Source organism: Triturus cristatus, chromosome 4_1 (assembly GCF_964204655.1).
Source record: "Triturus cristatus chromosome 4_1, aTriCri1.1, whole genome shotgun sequence".
Taxonomy (NCBI): Eukaryota; Metazoa; Chordata; class Amphibia; order Caudata; family Salamandridae; genus Triturus; species Triturus cristatus.
Genome location: NC_140585.1, coordinates 1234626966 through 1234648097, shown reverse-complemented (window position 1 = coordinate 1234648097; position 21132 = coordinate 1234626966). Strand labels below are relative to the sequence as shown.

Here is a 21132-nt window from a genome sequence, read left to right as displayed (position 1 = left end):
TTGCATAACTAAATACTTATAAGGTCCCAAAAGCGAGACCTGTTGGCTATGCAAAGCGGCCGTGCAGCCGCGAAAGTGATCACGATCAAACCTCAAAGCAGCCGCGAAAGTAATCGCGGTAAAGCGCGACGCGCGCGCCCGCGCACATGCACTGTAGCTCTAGGCTGGCCTGGTAGCACTTTTTGGAGCCCTCTCAATAAGGCTTGCCAGACCAGCGCATGCGCTGGGTCAGGCGAGACCTAAAAAAGATATAAACCCCAGGCACACCAAAAACCATCATTCTGGCATAACACTCCCCCTGCAGATATGAGAAACCATGAGATTATGGGACTGAATTATATGTAGATGTAAAATGCCATTTCAGGGCGAGGAAAATCCAAGAAATTTAGCAAAGGCCAGGCAACTTTTACACACCAGCACAGCATGGGTCTGATATTGTTGTACGTATAAATGCATTCAAAGTATAAAAACCGGTGTTACACTGGACTGGCTCAAGTATCAATTTGATGGATTTTTTTTTTATAACTAAAGATAATATGGTTTGAAACAGTATACATATAACACCCCTAAATCTTGCAGATTTTCGCAGATTCTATGAGCATTATTTTTGGAAGGAAATTGCTTTGCACAACCACAAGTGACTGTGTGTAGTCTGACTCGGCAGTTCTAGTCTTGTTCCTCAAATGATTATCGGTTGAATGTCTTTAAAATCCCACACGAATATCCGCGCAATAAACAGGGCGTGCTGGGAGCCTACTGCCCTCGGGCCGATAAGGGTCTGGCTCGGGGCCAAGGGCTCAGCAGAGCACCCTTGGCCGGCTACTCTTTTAATCAAGTGACGTTGTTTTCTTTGGATTTTCTGCATCCTAAAAGGGAAGTAGGGGGTCTGGAGGAAAATGGGAAAAGCAAACACAAGTGAGACAGAAAATATACACGATATGAGACAAAGAGCCGCAGTAAGCGTTGTTTGCCCCCCTGCATTGGTCATTATTGTAGGACCATGCTGAAGTATGAAGAGAGAGAGCTTCGGCTGGCCAACCCTTCATGCACCCTACGCTCTAGGTCTTTTTTTCCAGGTTTTTGTTGCCGGGTTCACCTACGCATTATTAATCCTCTCATGCGCCCAGAAACTTTCAGTGCTTTAAATGGAAATATAGAAGAGTTGGTTCTCTGCCCAGAGTACCTGTTTGCTCCTGAAAGTGACGGTGCCCCATTAAATGTATTGTATCAGTGCTGAGAAATGCAGGTACTCTGCCATTTTAATTAAATAAGTGAGGGTACCGGACCGCACTAGAGAGCACCCGCCCTTCTAAGCACAGAAAACATTTCCTTTCACAGTGTGCGCTACAGTCGGGCAGGGCGCTGCTCACAGTTGTACTTCACTAAGTGAATGGCTTCTCTGAAGTTCCGAGCTGCAGCGGGTCGTGTGGATGAGGGCGGCTGTCCGCCCCCTCACACAGCGGCTTCCCTCCCTGTCTGTCGGTCCGCACCTTGCTTCACGTCGAGGCAGGCCCGGTCATAAACCCTGTCTCCTGAGGATTCTAGGCGCAGACCGACGGCTGAGGGGAGCCGGCGGGACCCTTCTTCTCAAGCCTTCGTCTACACTACACCCTGTAATTAGCGCGACGTCCCCGGCGGGAGGGGGCTACGTCAGCGCACGCCTCGCAGCGCTGCGCCATGACGCTGCGTTTGGCGAGTTGCTGTCAGTGGGCCCGCACTCGTAACCTGAAGTTACAGCCAGAGCTGCCGGCTTTGGAACGAGGTTCGAGTTTAGGCGTCGGCGCAACAACGTCCCTTAATTCTGGCAAAGTCACACCTAGGCAGGGCTTTAAGTGGGTTGAAAAAAAATAGGGGGTCTCTCCGAGGGGCGTGACAGATCTAATTAAGGGCATGGCTTAAAAGCACACAAGCTAAAAATCTGTGCTTAGCTTAGTGTGTCGCCCGACTGGTATGGTGCTGCTTCTGTCATTGCATCCGGATATATGATATAACAAGTAACATTACATCTACAACAAGCCAGGACTATTGGCTTTGTCAGTGATTGTTAGTTACATAAGACAAATAAGCAACAACTATGGCTTCGTTGTATATTAATATTGAAAATACTTCTGATCTGTAATGATGAGACAGTGAAAATACTATAACGAATCTCTTTGAAGTTAGATCAAAGGCAGTGACTGGTGGTACTGCTGCTGAGTTAAGATTTTTTTCCTGTCAGATGGAAATCCCGATAGGAACTCGTCTCAGCACCTGCTTTTAAGAACTGCCAGTGCTGAGCCCCGGCAAGACCCGGCCCACTTAGAACCCTGCCTGGAGTACCACACAACTTTTTGCAGAAAAACCTATGTTTAAGCAGGTGGTACTTTGAATTATTACATTGTCCCTGCCTATTTTTTCTGCTTGTGTGGACGAGGGAAGTTGGCCCTGTGCTTTGAGTTTAGAAGAGCTGGTGCTCTTCTCCTGTCATCACACCGTGCCGTGCTGTTAAGAGCCCCGTGCATCCTGCTGTCTAACCAGGGGTTCAGCATCTGGTCTGCTGCTGCGAGCCCCTAGGCGGCCCAAGACTAACCGTTGAGCTCTGTGCTTGTTTTCCAAATCGGCTGTATTTACCCTTGACTACAAACCTGTTGGGCCCCAGCCTCTCTGCCAGTGGACTCCCCGGCTGTAGTTGGCAGCCATTGCGAATGATTCAATCCAGCCATGGCTCTGAAGATCCTCAAACATCAACTTACAAAGTAAGAGGCAAAATGTCCTCCTTTCTTTTCGGCCTGATATGCATGTATGCCACAGTAATGGTGTAGCACCTACTTGGTTAGGGACCGACGGAGAGCTGTACTACATTAATAACTGGTAAGAGTGTAAGGGTTCTGTCAGTTGTTATCCAAGAGTGTAAGGGCTCCATCAGCTGTTATCCACGAGTGTAAGGGCTCCGGCAGGTGATATCCAAGAGTGTAAACGCTCTCTCAGATGATAACCAAGAATGTAAAGGCTTTCACGTGATACCCAATAATGTAAAGGCTGTAGTAAGTGATATCCACTGCTGGGTTCCCAATATTTTGATCAGTGGGGGGGACCGCCATCCAGGGGTGGCTCCTCCACGTTGGCAGAGGAGTCGCCCCACTGCTTTCTCGCAGTGCGAGAGACAGAAACAAAATCGTATTATAAATTCAATTTTTTTAGTTTCTGCTTCTCACACTGTGAGAAAGCAGAAGGCAGGGTTTTGTTGGGGGTGGGCGGGTGGGTGGTCCTGCACCAGGCAGGGATGAATGGCTTGTCCAAACAAGTCATGCACACTGCATTTTCTCTGTTTAGGCGGCATGCAGCCTACATAGAGAAAATGGCCTCCCCATAGACGCCCGTGGGGTCGGCGTCCCAGCCAATCACAGTGCTGCCATTGCAGCGTTGTGATTGGCTTAGGGGAGGAGAAGGAGGCTGCCTGCTTCCTGCGAGGAGCCGTCCCGAGAGAAGGAGATGCGATGCAGGACCGGAGGCGAAGGTACGTTTTACGTTTTTTAAACTAACCCTCCCCTCCTCCACCACCCCACCCCACCGGCGAGTCATGCTGGCCGCGACTGCCTCTGTCCCTCCCTTTGTTAAACCTAAAAGACTGTGAAAAAGGAACCAGGTTTTTTTTCTCCAAAAATTAACATGGACAGTGGTTGATTCCACAAGTCACAAGAAAGAATATAAAATAAGAAAGGAAACGGAAGCAATACCTCAATGTCAGAACAAACATAGGAAGTGCTGACAAAATGTCAACTAGAAAATTACACACAATTAGTTTTTGCTTTTGTATGCATATATCATATAAGCTGATGAGGTTGTTCGGTAGCTCTATTGTGTAATGCAGATATCTGTTTGTATCCTGCAACTCTTAAGTTCAAATCCCATTAAGGGGAACTCAGCCAGTCATCCTCCTGTGTCGATAAAACTAGTAGTGCTGAATTGAGAGATAACATCTAATGTTAAAGTGCAAGTAGACGGTTCAGGGTATACACTTGGTAAATTATTAGCATTATCATAGCAGCTCCTAAAAAATGTTTCTGTACATTTCTTGTTCTTAACTCTAATAGGTGTGGGAAATGATCCGTTTACGAATGCAAAGTTTTTTGTTTTTTTTTAAATTTATTTATTTATTTTAGAGTGAATAATCAGGGTGGCGTACACATCTACTCGCCTACAACCCTTAGGGCCGGCTGCTTTGCATCCAATGTTCATTGCACGTCTCAGCGTTTCCCACATCCCGGAGGTCGGGTATCACTGTCCTATACATACCAGAGTGCAATATCTCTAAACATGACTGCCGCCCACCATGCATATTCTTATAGTCCAGTCCCTATGTGGGAGCACAAAGTTTTCTTCTTTAAAAATCACCAAACTTAACATCAACACCCCCCTCCCCCCTCCCACAACTCTTGAAAGGCCCTGTCAGTTGCTCCCGGAGGCTCCCCCTCACACTCAATACCCACACTGGTCCTATCGTCCAATGGCTCTGTTTCCCCGAACCGCTGCGTGCACATACCAACCGTGTCGCATACCCCACTATACCCTCCAGTTCTCGTTGCGCAACATGGTATGCTTGAACCCCTCTGCGCGCCATAAGTTAGAACTGCGCTAGCTGTCGCAGAGCACTCTTAGCCTGCCTCCGAGTCTGGAGCAGGCGCCTCCTCCTCCCCCCGCACTAGGACCTGCACCCACTTCCCCACTCCTGAGGTAGTCCGCATACAATCCCCAAAAGTTCTTTGGTCTGCTCCTCGGAGGGAGCAGTTCACTAAACAGCTCCGACTGCGTACAGCAGTATAGTGCGTCTCGCTTCCAGTGCTCCATTGTGGGCCGTGGGCCTCGCATCCAACCCAAAGCAACTCTGCGTTTGGCTATTAACATGCCCATATCTACCAGCCTACGCGCTGCCTTTGGGAGCCCCCTTGTATGTCCCAACAACGCAACCGCGGGATCCGGCACCAGATCCAAGCCAGCTATCTCCCCAATCTGCCGAAAAACATCCTCCCAGAATTTAGCCACGCCGGGGCAGTGCCATGCTAAATGAATGAAATCCGCCACTGGGTGCGCACACCTTTCACACTCCGACCCCTCACGTAAGCCATACCTGTACAGCCGCTCCGGAGTGTAATAAACTCTATTTATAAATTTGAAATGAACAAGTCTATTCCTGCCGTGCAGCGATATGCGACGCGTGCCCGCACAGCAGTATGATCACATGGCATCATCTATTGCTGCGCCCAGGTCTCGTTGCCAAGCCAACCGGGCGTTGGTATATTTCTGGGACTTCTGTGACAAAGCTATAGAATATAATTTGGATGTCATCTTGCGAGGGCTCTTGTGCTTAATGAGGTACGACAATTCCGGGACTTCCGGAGGCTCGGCCATATCATCTCCTAGATGTTGTCGCAGTGCCCCTCTAACTCTATGAAACTGAAACCGCTGTAATTGTGTACTGGTCTCCACTGTCGATACTACATCATCCCACGTTTTGGCAATCCCGTCCTGAAACAAGTCTCCCGCCCGATGTATGCCCAATCTGCCTAGGGACTGCACAACCCCGCGTTCCTCGCACGGTGCCAACCAGACCGCCCACTCCAGTGGCATGGCTGGGGAGTACAACAGCGCCCCCGCAGTCCTCTGCAGTATCCAATTCCACGCATGCCTAGTGGTATTTAATGAATCTAAAAAACCCGACCTGCGGGCTCAAACAAAATCGCTGGCAATGGTAGAGGTGCAGCAAACATTCTCTCAAGCTTGAGGTATGGGATCGTGTCGTCGCCATGCACCCAGTTATGCGCCTGTGCTGCCTGCGCTATCCTGTAGTATAGTTCCATGTCGGGCGCCCCCCATATAATAGGGCAGCGTCAGAATATTCCAGCTAACTCGAGCCTGCTTGCCGGCCCACGCCAGCCGCAATAAAGATCTGTTCAGCCGCGCAAAAAAGGTGCACGGTAGCACCATCGGAATATTGGTAAACAGAAATAACAAGCATTTACAATGCAACGGTCTCGGCATTGTTAAAGTTAGAGCTATTGGCATTGCTCATGACAATGCCGTTTCTTTAAATGTTTTAAAAACATAAACAAAAATAATGTCATGAGCAATGCCAATAGCTCTAACTTTACCAATGCCGAGACCGTTGCATTGTAAATGCTTGTTTAAAGGAGGCCTCGAAACGGGTCTCTATCGGGCTCTGATGTGCCCTTGCACAGGCGGTCCGTTCTTTTCCAATCTGCAGTGACAGCGGGCACATCGATGTGCGCGTGCTCACACTGCGCACTTTTCACTAGTGGACAAGTTACGGCATGACGTCATGCCAGGTGAGCGTTGTAGGGGAAGGGAAATCCTTTGAAGAGAGTCACTCTCTCTCGGGATTCCCCTTCTCCCTTTGAAACTCCAGGAGCAGCAACATTGTCCTGGTGTCACCAGGGCTTTAAGTGGAAGTTTGTTCAATATTATACACAACAAGCCATAGTTGCTGCTTATTTATCTTATGCAACTAAAAACCATTGACAAAGCCAACAGCCCTGACTTGTTGTTGGTATGATGTTACTTGTATCATATCTGGATGCAATGACAGAAACAGCAAAATACAAGTCGGGTGGCACACTATGCTAAGAACAGATTTTTAGCTTATGTTGTTTTAAGCCACGCCCCAACTACATTGACCACACCCCTTTGAGAGACCCCCCAGTTTTTTCATCCCACTTAGAGCTCTGCACCCACCACTTGCGGGGGGAGGGGAGTGGGGGGGGCTGGAGCCATTTACAGCAACCCCCCCCACCCAACCTCCCCCTAGCATCCACGCAGGACAGTCCTTCCAGGAGTCCTTCTAAAGGATATCCCAAGTAGTCACTGGAGGCCTGGGCTACATAACCTCCAAGCAGACACAGGATGCCGGGTGGGCTCGTTGGTTACCCCCCAATCCCCGAACGTCCTCAGGGGAGCTCTCAAGCAGACACTAGGGCCTGGGCCCCATAAACCCGCAGTCATTGGTGGCCTGTGCTCCAAAGAGGGCCTGTTGCCCTTTTAGCTCATTTCAAATCTATATAAGCCCTTTTATTAATTTCCGCAGATTTCGATTTGGTTTTATACTTTTGGTTTTCATGTGCTTACGCTAGAAGATTTAAGTCTTGAATATACACGTCTTTCCTCTTGTTATATTCATTTTTTGTCAATGTTTGAAAAAGTCATTATGGTATTCAATCTTGTTAAGTCTCGCCTGACCCAGCGCATGCGCTGGTCTGGCAAGACCTATTGAGAGGGCTCCAAAAAGTGCTACCAGGCCAGCCTAGAGCAACAGTGCATGTGCGCGGGCGCGCCGCGCTTTACCGCGATTACTTTCACTTTCGTGGCTGATTTTTGATCGCGATCACTTTCGCGGCCGCTTGCCATAGCCAATAGGTCTCGCTTTTGGGACCTTATAAGTATTTAGTTATGCAACTGTTGCATGGCTAAACACTTATAAGGTCCCAAAGGTGAGACCTATTGGCTATGCCAATGCTTGTTTTTTGTTGGCTCTTTGGTCCCCATTTCCCTTTCTTTTTCTTCTCCATCTTTTACTTTATTTCCTTATGTTTTTCTTATTCCTGTTGCATACTTTACTCATGAGATAGCTTTCTGTTTTTTGATTGGTCTGACAGTTATTTAATCTTTCTGTACTTTTGGAAACATTTTAATAAAGAATTGTGAAACAAAATTGGACATACACACATACATACGGAAATATACTTATTGTAAAAGACAGGTCAGGGAGGAACGGGGATATCTAACAGACTTAATAAGAGACTGCCTGCACCCGTCGCACAGCGTCGCCAGGACACGCGATTGAAGGGTATGCACAGGTATCGCGACACTTTCCTCTATTGTGCAACACGATACGGGTTGGCACCCCTCTGCTTTTACAACACGCACACGTTGAAATGGGACACCCGCATGGCCCAATAAGTGCTGAAGTGTCCGCGTAGTTGACCCTTCACGCCCCCCTTGCACCCTGGTGCTTGGATTCGCGTGTATGTGACATCTGCGCAAGGAGCGGAAACAGCCTCAGTGGAGGAGGGGGGCCGTCCACGTCGCCCCCACCTCCTCCTCAGTGACTAAAGGACCCGCACAGAACGCACCCCCTACAGGGACCTCCCAAGCAGGTGAGGCTGGGCGCAGTGGCGTAATGAAAGTTGAGGGGGGGGGGCCCTGCCAAGCACACAGAGGGGCCCCGCTCCGGATTTAATCCGGGCTATTGGCCCCGAGTACTGTGCTGAGGGGGCCCCCCTGCAGCTCGTGGGCTCCCCCGCACCGCGGGGGACTGTGTTACACCCCTGGCTGGGCGCCAAGAAGCCCTCTTCCCCGGACCCACCGCAGCACTTGCAGATTCTCACGCCTAAACTATTGTCTGTAAATATCTAAGAATGAAGCTTGACTGCACATGTACAAACCCACACCAAGAAACTGGCCAAAGGGCCGCTTGTCCAACTCAAACTACTACAAAAATGCAACCCTTCCAAAACCAAATATCCTAAAAGTGCCACCCAATCTCATGTTTTCTAGTGCCACTTGAGTGAGGCTCGAATTCATGAAAAATGCCAGATTTCCTAAAAAAAATGTTTTACTAAGAGACCCTATCTTTCCTTCGGAGGATGAAACCAGCGTCAGGGCTCTGGTGCGCAGGAGCGGAGAGAGAAGGGGAGGGAGGAAAGGGTAGAGCGGGGATCACATGGGGGAAAGAAACGCAGCGGCGGTTTTCAGATTCGGGGGCGTGGCTAAAAAGTGGAAAGAACACCAAAAAACACGCCCCCGAATCTGAAAAAGACGGAGCCTATTTGGAGGGACGGCTCTCTCCTCCAATGGCTGGCCTCCGTTTAGGAAGCCAGCCAATGGAAGAGAAGCAAAAAGAGAGGCGGGCTAAATAGCCACTCTGGAAAACATTAAATCTCCGACTTCCGGTTCTGCCTTCGGCAGACCGGTAGTCCTCGACCTAAAAAACGGGGAAGTACCACCATCTTTGCAATGGAAATTCGGCCCATAAGGGACAGAAGTAGTCCGATCCAGGTCTCCACATCATCCTCCAACTTAGCCATGGCCCTCTCATAATTCTCCATAAACACCACTTCAGAGTCCCTGTGCAGTTGTATCCCGAGATATCTGATCGAGTCATCCGACCACTGCAGCGGGTACTCCATTGCAAACGGGGTGGTGGATGGCGTCAGCGGGAACGCAATGGACTTGTTCCAGTTAACCCTTAGCCCAGATAATGCCCCAAACTGCACTACCTCCCGCAGCACCGGCGCCAAATTGCTCTCTGGTTCTCTAACGAATGCAAAGTTGTTGACCATTTTTTAATGTCTTTATTAGGTGCAAGCCGTGTACTAGGAAAGCAGTCCACCTGATCTGTTCTCTAGAATTGTATCGGGCCTTTTTCCTTTTTCCAAATAACTGAAGTCAATATAGGTCTGGGTTATTACAGATTAGTAAAAGTAAGAAAGAGTTATTAATTAATGAATTACATAGCTGCAGCTCTAAGGGAGCAAAATCCTTCCTGTCACTTTGCCAGATCACACAAATCCGAATTATGTGAACACACTTCTTACAGTGTTGGGGTTTGTGCTATCACAAACCCCTTACAATCCTTGGGCGTTACTGTATCTTTCCTTTTCATCCTCTTAATCCACTTAGATTGCAAGACAACCTCGCTCACCTTAGCCAGCAAGGCCTCCTTCAGGGAAACATCCTTAACAACATTGGTCAAAACCACACAATACCTGTACCATGCAAATACCTTTACCACACATGCCTTTACCACACAAATCTTTACCACATGCCAGGTAAGTGTATGTGTGTGTATTCATTAGGTGTTACATCATTAAACAGCAGGTTACCTCACAAGAATGGGCTCTGCCATTATCTGAATCTCCTAATAAAAACTATGAAAAAGCAATCAACAAACATGCTTACCAACTTTGCAAGAGTTATCCTTAAATCCAACAATTTTACCTTTAATGGTAAACACTATCTGCAGATACAAGGGACGTCAATGGGCACCCAAATGGCTCCATCCTATCCAAATATCTTCATGGTCAAACTAGAGAACTATATACTTGCTACTTCTAGCATCAAACCACTGGTATAGCGAATCATACATTGATGACATTTATAATATGAAATGCAGGAAGTAGAACACTGGAAAAATTTACAGCTTAGATCAGCAGCATCTATCCTACCATCAAATTCACCAGCAGCAATTCTAAACTGAAGCATCATCTCCCTTTTCTGGATGTGCTATTCACCATTAACAAAAAATTATAACTAATCTGTTCCACAAGCCTATAGATGCTTAGTTGTTTCTAAACTGGACTACGCTCATTTGTATCTAAATTGGACTTCATGTCACCCACACCACCCTCTGCATCTACAGCCAAGCACTAGGAACAAGAAACATCTGTAGCAATGAGAACACCTGTAAAGACCATCTACGGGAGCTTGCTACGTTATTTAGAAGGTGATGCTATCCTCTGCATATCATTCAGCAACAAATAGACAAGTCTGCAGTTACCTAGGGAAGCACTTTTTTGGAATACCAACAGAAGACACAAAGTGACAGAACTCCATTTGTCGTTGATTATCATCCATCAGCTCCCAACTACAGAACTTTAATGTAAAAAACATTTCCCTTACTCTCCACTTGTGAAAAATTGCAAAACGTTTTTCCAAAACCACCAGTTGTTGCTTACTGCAGAGTTTCCAATTTGTGATCTCTTATTGTGAGAGCTAAACTCAAGCAAGCCGTAACAAATGCAGGGGTTCAATGCTGTGACTAAAAGGTGCATCATGTGTCAATACCTTTTACAAACATCAGTTACTAGTTCTGTTACGAGAAGGACCTATGGAATAAGACAGCATCTTACATGTCGTTCAACATGCATTATTTATGTGATTCAGTACCAAAGCTATAAAAAACAATATGTAGGCAAGTCAGTGTATGACCTCTGTACACAATTCAGGAACCACAAATCAGCAATAATTAATAAGAAACTTGACCAGCCTGTAGCCAATCATTTGATCCTTGTGTATCATTTACTATCAGATTTGAACATTTTCCCCGTGGAACATGTCTTAAAGGAAGAACAAGTGGACTCCAGAGAAAACTTCTGGATGTACTCGTTAAAATCACTGCATCCAGATGGATTGAACATTACTGACAATACCACCTCATTGCTGCATATCTCAAGAGCTCTCAGGACTTGATTCCACGTTCCAAATGGAATCTTCACTCATGATGCTTTTTGAAAATTCAGCAGTGTCACCTGTGCAGCAACTGAACAAATCATCTTGTACTACCCGAGGAAGGTGGAAGCTGAAACATTGTAGTGGAAATATATTTTTGTTCAGTTCATCTATTTGAGTCACTTATTTCTTGGATATATATATATATATATGTGTGTGTGTGTGTGTGTGTGTATATATATATTTATGTATATATATATATGTATATATATATGTAAAATTAGGGCTTGGGTGTTATAGGGTTTAGGGGTACGGTATTGGACGGCAAGGGTATTTTTAGGGCTTAGGGTGGGTGAGAGTATTTGGTTGGCAAGGGTGCTTTTAGGACTAAGGGAGGGTAGGGGTATTGGGTGGTAATGGTATATTTAGGGTTTAGGGGTGGTTGAGTTAGGGGTCTAAGGTTATTGAAATATATATATATATAACACACACACAAATACATATATACATGCATATATATTCTGTTAACTTGCCCGGTAAATACTTACATTTTCATTGTAAAGGCATTTGCTTGGTGAAGGCATATGTGTGTTATTTGTATGTGTGGTTATTGCATGCGTAATTCTGTCGTAATCCCTCCTACAACTCCGTCAACATCGGTTGAAGCCTTTTACACCTCTCCTAACCTCAATATCTGCAAGCTTGCCTGTTGCTACATCCTCCTCCAGGGTCTCTAACTCTGCTCCTCTGAGACCCTCTACAACATCCTCCACACCTCCATCCATTAAATCTTCAACCCTCCTCAGGTCACGCCATCGAACACCAGGCTTTGTCCAAATTGCTAACCCTGCCTTTCAGATTGATTCACATCCCCTTACTTCACACAAGCCATTATTATCTTTAGTTGCCCTCTTTACTCCCAAGGTATTCACTATGTGTGGTAGGTACTAAGGTAAGTTTAAAAGTCAAGGTATTCACCCCATGGTATTACCTGTCTCACCATCCTCAAACTCCGTGTGCCCCATCTAGGTTTCAGTAATTCTGTCCCTTTGTACCACTCCACCGGCATGACGCGCTGCTGGACCTAAGAGTCTACTCTCCCACTAGCACCTTCCAGCAGAACCACTAACTACTTACTGCACATAGGTGACACCATTATTCTTGCTGCCATGGACCGCAAAATGAGAGTTCCACTTACTATTCCTGCAGTTGGTTCTATTGTCCGATATATGTTGCCTTTTGCTCACCACTTCTTTGCTACCCTTATTGTGGTGATGGACTGTTTGTCTAATAGCCTCCTACAACTTGTCCACATTGCTCTATTTTTTTGCTGTCTCCTGTTCATAGGGTCAGAGATGTACATATTTTGTAGCTCACATGTGCTTTACACTCTCTTGTACTAAAGAGGTTTCCTTATCAATCAATCAAGGAGAATTTATAGAGTGCTACTTATCGCCCATGAGGGTATCCAGGTGCTGAAGGGGTGCCATTGCTCAGTGATATCTGTTGAATAGCCAAGTTTTCAGCTTTTTCCTGAACTCCTGAAGGCTTGGGGCTGTTCAAATTCGAAAAGGGAGGTTGTTCCAGTGTTTTGCGGCCACTTGGGAGAAGGCACGTCTGCCCCTTTTGCTTCTGAGGATGCGAGGAGTGTCGGCAAAGTAGAGGGACGAGGATAGTAGTTGTCTGGTGGGTTGGTAGAAGTTTACTCTGTAGTTGAGGCAAGCTATGCCAGTGTTCTGGAGGTCTTTGTAGGTGTGGGTGAGAAGTTTGAACTGGCACTGTTTGTTAACTGGGAGCCAGTGCAGTGCTTTGAGGTGGGGTGTTATGTGGGTTGTTCTCGGAAGGTAGAGTATTATTATTATTATTATTATTACTGAGTTTTGTATCGCGCCTGGTTACCCTTGGGCATCCCCGCGCTCTTCCAGAAGAAAAAGGCACCATAACACAAGACAGCGGCATTAAGCAGGGAACAGGTAGGTCTTTAAAAGTTTTCGGAAACGTAAAGTACTTGTTTCAGAGCGAAGAAATAATGGAAGGGAGTTCCACAGAGTTGCAACGTTTATGGAAAATCTTCTGCCGCCTGTCCTGGCCTTCCTCACTCTCGCGACTTGCAGCAGATGTTGGTGATCCGAGCGCAATGTACGAGGGGCCTTGTAGGGTTGAACCATCTCCCGTAGGATGGGTGGCCCTTTACCCTGCAGGATTTTGTGGGCCATGCAGAGTGCTTTAAAATTCACCCTCTCTCTGATAGGAAGCCAGTGAAGCGCCTTAAGCGTCGGGCGGGCAGATTGACGCCTGGGAAGATCCATCAGGAGCCTAGCAGCAGCATTTTGTACTTGCTGCAGTTTGTTTAGGGTTGTTTCTGGGGCCCCCAGAAACAGCGCGTTGCTGAAATCCAACCGTGAGATGATGAGTCCCTGGATTAGCAGCCTCCTCGAAGCCATCAGGAGAAGAGGTAAGATCTTCTGGGCAGCCCGGAGCAGACCAAAGCACACGCCTGCTGTTATTTTAGCGTGTGTCCTAAAAGAGAGGTACTGCTCCAGCCACACCCCCAAGCTCTTAATCTCCTGTTTGGGGGTGGGTGCCACTCCCAGGCAGCTGGGCCAGCTGCTCGGTGAGAGGGAGGGAGGGGAATTCCCCAGCATCATCAATTCGGTTTTCGAACCGTTAAGTTTGAGTGCTGAGCTGCACATCCACGTAAAGTTCTGAGATAAGCAGGTGTGCAGCCGGTCGGGTTGGTTAGCCGACTGGGGGAGCCCTACCACCAACTGGGTATCATCGGCGTAGCTGATGATCTTGATACCCAGTGGCAGCACCACACTCTCCAGTGGGGCCATATAGATGTTAAACAATGTAGGGCTCAACGATGAGCCCTGTGGCACACCACACTGGAGAGGGACAGATGTTGATTTCTCCGGGCCTTCCCAAACCTCAAACGTCCGGCCCTCCAAAAATGACGCGAACCATTTCAGTGCCATCCCGGAGACCCCCACCCCCACCAGCCGTTGGAGTAACACCTGGTGGTCTACGGTGTCAAATGCCGCACTAAGGTCAAGGAGGATCACTGCCACCGATCCCCCTGAATCCAAAATGCTCCTGGCATTCTCCACGACTGCGAGCAGGGCAGTGTCCGTCCCCTGACCAGGGCGAAAACCCGTTTGGGAATCACCCAGGAGGGAATTGGATTCCAAAAAACCCGATAGACGCCTGTTCACGAGTTTCTCCGCCACCTTGCTAATGCCGGGGAGCAAAGAGATAGGCCTAAAATTAGCAAGGTCGGCGGGGTCCGGGCTAGGCTTCTTCAAAAGGGCCTTGACAACCGCTCCCTTCCAACTGGGGGGCACCACTCCTTTGGAGAAAGAACGATTTATAAGGTCAGTCACAGAGCCGCCGATGATAGAGGCGACCTGCTTCAGGTATTTCATCGGTACAGGGTCTCTCGGTGACCCACTCTTCACAGTCGCCAGAACTCCGAGAGCTTCCTCCACCGTAACTAGACCAAAGGAATCCAGCTCCACTGCCCGCGGCCCAGGGCAAAGCCCTGGGCTGCCACCCGAGTGTGTCTCCTGGGCTAGCTGAGGAAGGGATGCCAAGATGTTTTCAACTTTGGTCTTGAAGAAAGAAGCAAGTTCGGAACATTTCTCACGTGGGTTGTCGTGAGTAACCAGGGGTTCAGGAGTTTGCAGGAGTTCTCTGATAACCCTGAAGGATTCCTTCGAAGAGTTGGAAGAGAGACCTATTCTCTCCTCGAAAAACACAGCCTTCGCTGCCTTGATGGCAGATTTATAGGTACCGAGAGCCACCCGATATTCTGTCCAGCTGTTTTTACTCCAGTCCTTCCTCCAAGTCCGCTCCATCCTCTTGCAGCCCTTCCTGAGTGTTCTCAGCTCTGGTGAATACCAGGGGGCGGATCCCACTCTTCTACCCCTGGTAAGTAATCTTTTCTTAGGTAGAATGGCATCGAGCGAATTGGTCAACCAGGTGCTAAGGTACACATCGGCTACCAGCGGATCGGACCCAAGAAGGGGCCGAGACCACTCCAAATGTGTTGCCCAGATGTCCACTGGAAGCCTAGTATGAGCCTTGCTCCTGCATTCTGTATGATCTGGAGCCTGTTTAGTAGTTGGATGGGGTGTAGTTATGCACCTTCGTGCTCCCTGTACCTCAGTTCGCAGGTTCCAGTTTTCGCTGGTCATTTGATGGTAACTGCACACTTTGTCCTTGTTTTGAGTTTTTTATTTTTTATTCTCATCCTTCGCATTCAAATAGATCACAAGCTGCCATGCACAGCTTCTGGCTCCCAGGGCACTTTAAATAATTGGCTTTAAGAGCGGCCAAAACGTGGTCGATGTTGTCCCCAGAAGCTGACCTGCACACTTTGTGAAGACAGTGCCTGGCACTTTGTAATCCAGGACTTTACTGTGTACTCTAAGACACTTTCTAAATCCGGCTATCAAGCAGCAGGCTTCCTTGGCAGCCCCTCTAGCAACCATCCATAGAATTTCATGCAGAAAGCACAGGAAATTATAAAACATAGGGCTTTCCCCAATAAGTGATTTGTTCTTCAATGACGAGCCATACCCTTGATGGGGAAGAGAGTGTTTGAGTCGTGGGCAAGCCAGTATCCGCTTCATGTCTTCCACGGATAATTTTCCATCAGCATGTGGTCCTCCTGTCACCAACAACCACAGCACATACCTCTGCCGAAACGCAAGAGTGTCTCCAGAGACACCTACACTTGAGAGCCAAGCATACCATAGTAAACGTGCTGTAGTTTTATATTTCTGTTCGGTACCTCTGTCCCCTCGACTAGTATTGCTGTAAAACGCGAACTTGCTGAGCCCTGAGAACTCGAGAGTCACCATACACCTCACTATGCAATAACTTTGGCCACCGTACTCAATTTTATTTGGGAGCCTAACCTAATAACTATGTTTGGGATCCCATGTTGACTCTGAAAGGTGCTATCTCCTTGTGTTGTCTGAGTCTTAGTTTAACTACCTTGTCCTTTTTGCCTATTAATGAAAATCCTATTTTTCTTTGAAGCTTTAGCACTGACTGGATATGGAGTTTGAGTGTTCTTTACTGTGTGGTCCAGTGTCTGAGTTTCTAACCCCCTGCATCTCCTAGAAGTAAGCCTTGGCTGCTCAGCTTTGTTACCCTTGGAGAGTCAAGTGTCTATCGAGAGGAACTTTGCTATTCAGTTGGAGTGCAATACTATTTATTGCCTTGGAGCAGCAGTGATAAACAAAACTACCCACACAAGATGTTGACCAGACACCGTTTACTACCCACTAGAAAACTCCTCACTGCTCCCCAGATTAGTTGCATTCTTGAAAATCAGGCATTGGCAAAGTCAGTAGGTCTCTGCTTTTAAGTAGTTGAAGTTGTAGCTTTACAAATGCTTGTTTGTACCACCATGCGTGAGCTCAGGCACGCGTATGGCCTGGAATCTTTCAATGAGCTTTTTATCAAAGCAACATACCAAGATGTTCGCCATGCGTCATGATGCGAGCATGCACATGCAACATGACACGTGTGCGTGCGCATTTGCCATGACGGGGTGCATATGTGTTATGACTGGTGCAGCCATTTTAACATTACTGGCGTAGCATGCTGAATGGCCATGTTAAAACAGAAAATGAGACCGGTGAAAAATAGTGTGGATTGTGAAAAAGGATCCTTTCAGCACTTGGCAGCTGCCTAGCTCTTGTAAACCAAAAAGAAAGCAAAGATCACGAAATGGGGATGGGGCCCGGAAGCATGTGGGAGTGGGAGGTCGATAATAAAAAGCATCGGACGGTGCTGAGTTATAAAGAGGAAAAAAGGAAGTATGCAACTCATCCAGTCGGAATTCAAATGCTCCTGGGAGGCTCAAACATAGGAATAGGGAGGAAAGTCTTTTTATTTTTACTTTATTGAAATCCATATAAGTTTTTTTTTTTTTTTTTTTTTTATCCATACATTCATCCATACATTTCATTGAATATGATGAATAATACACATTTGATAACACCAAAGGCCGGAAAACAGTAAATCCTAAAATCAGTAAGAAAGAGAATATATACATTTAAGCCAGTATTCGGAAAATGAAACGCATAATATCTTGGAACAGCATCCACTGCCAATGATTAACATGAACTAAACAATTAATTAGACCTTAAAAACCTTTAAGCATATACAGAGAAATCAGCGAGTATGGCAAAAATTACTATTTCATCCTAGATAGGTTAAATTAGCTATGTTACTATAAAATATGAGGTGTCGTATAGTAATTTAAGGTGCTAATATCACCATACATAGGAGTCAAACATGCTGATAATACCTCCTAAGATCTAGGCTAAATTTTAAGATCTTAAACAAAATAGGCTGCTCAAACTTCTTAAGCCCGCCAATTCGCAGTGCATAGGCTCGTTCGCTTTTTTTTTTACCTGCTTCATTTTCCGGACCCATTCATTTTTCGATGGAATAGGATCCGATCGCCACCTCTGAAGCAAAAGTGATCTGGCAACCGCCATTGCAATATATAATAATTTGATCACCTTATCTGAAAAACGAAGGCCTGGGTTATATCCAAACACTACCAGCCGAGTATTCAAATCTAACGTAATTAGGCATTCAGCTGCCAGATAGTGAAAAATATCATTCCTGAACCTCTGGATCAAGGGGCATTGTAATATGATGTGTATCCAATTGGCTGAAGGATGGTTAAGGCAACAAAAGCACTGCCCATATCGATTAGGGTACACCTTAGATAGGAAAAGGGGAAAATAGGGAGGAAAGTCATTGAATCAAGAGCAGACACCTTAGATGGACAACAAAGCAATCCAATCGAGAGCAAAAGTGGTCCCAAAACCAATTTTCTGTACATTGTTAAAACAGGTCAGGCCTTCAGACTGCTAAATCTTCATATTGCGGAGAACTAACAAGGTTTCTGAATAGTCCTCCTGTTACTCGTGATCTTTTTATGGAAACCAGCTCCAGGGCTCCCTGGTGCAGTAAATTCTTGATGCTTGTATGTGGCCGACCGATGCTGGTGCAACTTCTAGACAAGAGCTCGACTGTCAGCAAATCTAATTCACCAAGCCAAGCGCCTGCTAATTTCCCCCTCCAGCCCTGCTTCGCACACAATTACCACTAGATTAAGACATGTTCAGGTAAGTAACAGCTACCATTCAGACCAATTACGGACTACAGTATTCAGTGGTAGCAGTGTGCGATTCCTTCCCGCTTCAGGGACCGGAGACAAAGAGTCAAATATAGAGAGGGTCCCTGAAACATAACTTGTATTTAAAGAAGAAGCCAAAGAAAAGTGCTAGTAGTAAAGATCAACAAAGTCTTCTCCAAGTAAATAAGTAAACAATACGTTTATAATATACATTTATCATGCATCAGACCAGTATTGTTAATAATTTATTAACTTTTTAAATATAAACTTTTTCATTTTTTAAATTTTCAATATTTTGTAGAAAATCATATACTGTGATTATATTCAACAGTAATAAATACATATACAGTTTGAGTTCCACATGTAAACAAGATCACAAATAAGTCATATCATAACACTAAGAACAAAAACAACAATACATTAACTACATCACTTATTCAGACAAGGTAATCCCAAACATTGACATTATTGAACACTATATGCATCAAGACCTAGACTACAAACAAATGAAGAAATCTTAACAGTGACAGTGCAGTACTAAAGGTTTCTCTATCGTACAATATTTTGTAGACAGAAGTGCGCCGAAGTGAGTTTTGGAAGTTTAGAAGAAGATGAAAGTGGGTGGTACGACCTTCATCAGGGCGCGGTCCAGAAGTATAGTTCTGTGGCAGTTGCCATTCAATCTTCACTTATTCGGAGTACATGTATAGGGGGCTCACAACGTTCTTATTTCTGGTCTGAAAATATGACGAAAAATGATTTAATAATAAGCATATGGTATGAGGAATAGGAGAAAGAAGAAAAAAGACTAGTATAGTGAGGACGTATAGTTCTGGTGTGTGTAAGAAGACAAAGGGGACACAGAGTTGACATGAGCTGCAGGAAAGTGTGGCATATGCAGTGCCGGAGCTACCCAGTGCCTGTGGTTCAGAGGTGGGATCACTCGATGGCATGATCAAAATTCACCCTCATCAGCAGTTGTTTAAGCAGATTGGACAAATGCTTGTGATGTGATTAGTATTTACTTAGGATTGGACAATATCATGATGTCTAAACTCTGTCCCACTTATCATTGTTTCCTGACAACTGTATCTCAAGTAGCTTCATTCATTCAGGTAGGAAGTGGTGGATGAGTTTGTGTCCGAATGGCTACCTAAATGCTCACCAAAGGGTGCGATGAACTTTCAGCAAGGATTTGATGTTACGAGGTGACCAAGGTCATCAAGACTTAGAGGAAAAGCCCGGCCATGTAATAGTATTTGTAAATAACAGCTGGCCAGGAGAGGTGCAAAATATCTTCACTATTACTTGCTCTGCTTTTTTGACCAGGTGCACACTGTCCTAGTGATCTTGTTCAGGAAAAAACAGTTTTCATGTCCCTAAATCGTTGAAGTGTGGTAAAGAGTTTGCAGTTGGTTCTTAGCTTACTCTAAAGAAAAATGTTTACCCTTGTGTGCAGAGTTGAAACAGTATATCTTTGCTGTCGTCCCTTTTCATGCACAACCTACAAAACATAATGGTGAATGTTGACTTTTGAGCCATTATAAGTAAGAAAACCTAAGCCAAGAGTCGCAATAGGAAACCAGATAAGTGTCTGTAATTATTTTAAATGTTTTTCTGTGGTCTCTGTAAGAATAGCGATCTTCTTACAGAAGACTCCAAAACATCTCCAAAGAATAGAGAGAATCCTTAAACTATAGCTTGGCCGAGATGACTATCAATTAAAAAAAATATATTTACTTGTGGTCAATAACAGTGCACTTAGGCTTCCTGAACTGTTTGGCATGGACCCTTTTCAGTTCGCTTTGCTCTGATATGTATTTACCCAATGTTGCTGGGGTTCTTTTTACTTCTTGCAGGCTACTGCTTCCTTAGCACAGTCGCAGAAATGACTCGACACACTGAGGGGGGGGGGACACTCTTTTGGCTCGTTGATGGCAAATAGCTGGTTTCTCTTCACTGGCCTCCTGGCGTGGGACCCAGAGATCTCGTAGGGAGGCGCACTTGAGTCTGAGCTCCCTGTGTAATAAATAGCGCTTGTTTTGAGGAATGGCAACTTGGAGCCTTGATGAACAAGTTACTTACCTTTGGTAACGCTTTCGGTAGAGACTCTACTGAGCTGCAGATTCCTTACCTTAGAATTATCCCCAGATGTCAGACTAGATTTGGATTTTTTTTTTTTCATGAGCAGCACTTCTGCGCACGGGTAGCTGGTGTAGTTCAGCTCCGCGTGTTGTCGGCCACACCGAAAGTGATGTGCGCAGTACCCATAAAGGCGCCACCCCAGCGTCCTGACATCCTTTTTTTTTTCTACTACTTACTACACCAGGAACGAAGAGAAACAAAGAACATAGACCACTGGTATTGAAAATTAGGCACTGAATGTGGGGGAAACCCCTGCCTCTAGAAATCTGTTAGCAAATCCGAGAGGATAGGTGTGTCGGTAAGGCATCTGCGGCTAGAAAGAGTCTCTACCAGATACCGAGTTACTGAAGGTAAGTATCTTGTTCATCTGACAGAGACTTCTAGCGATAGATTCCTTACCTTGGAATAGATACCCAAGCATTACTTTGCCGGAGGTGGGTTGCGAAACCGTTCCTCTCTAAAAAGTCTTGTAGGACTGAACAAGCAAAATGGCAGTTCCTATGGACCTTACTGTCAATGCAGTAGTGCTTAGAGAGCGTGTGCAGAGAAGCTCATGTTGCTGCCTGGCAGATGTCCAGGACTGGGACTCCACGTGCTAA

General features: G+C 46.0%; 1 protein-coding gene across 2 annotated transcripts in view; it reads left to right on the top strand.

Annotated features, from left to right (window-relative positions):
- The window catches only part of LRP1 (LDL receptor related protein 1), a 1298976-nt gene that overhangs the window by 140648 nt on the left and 1137196 nt on the right, over nt 1-21132 (top strand). The gene's annotated exons all lie outside the window — the stretch shown is intronic.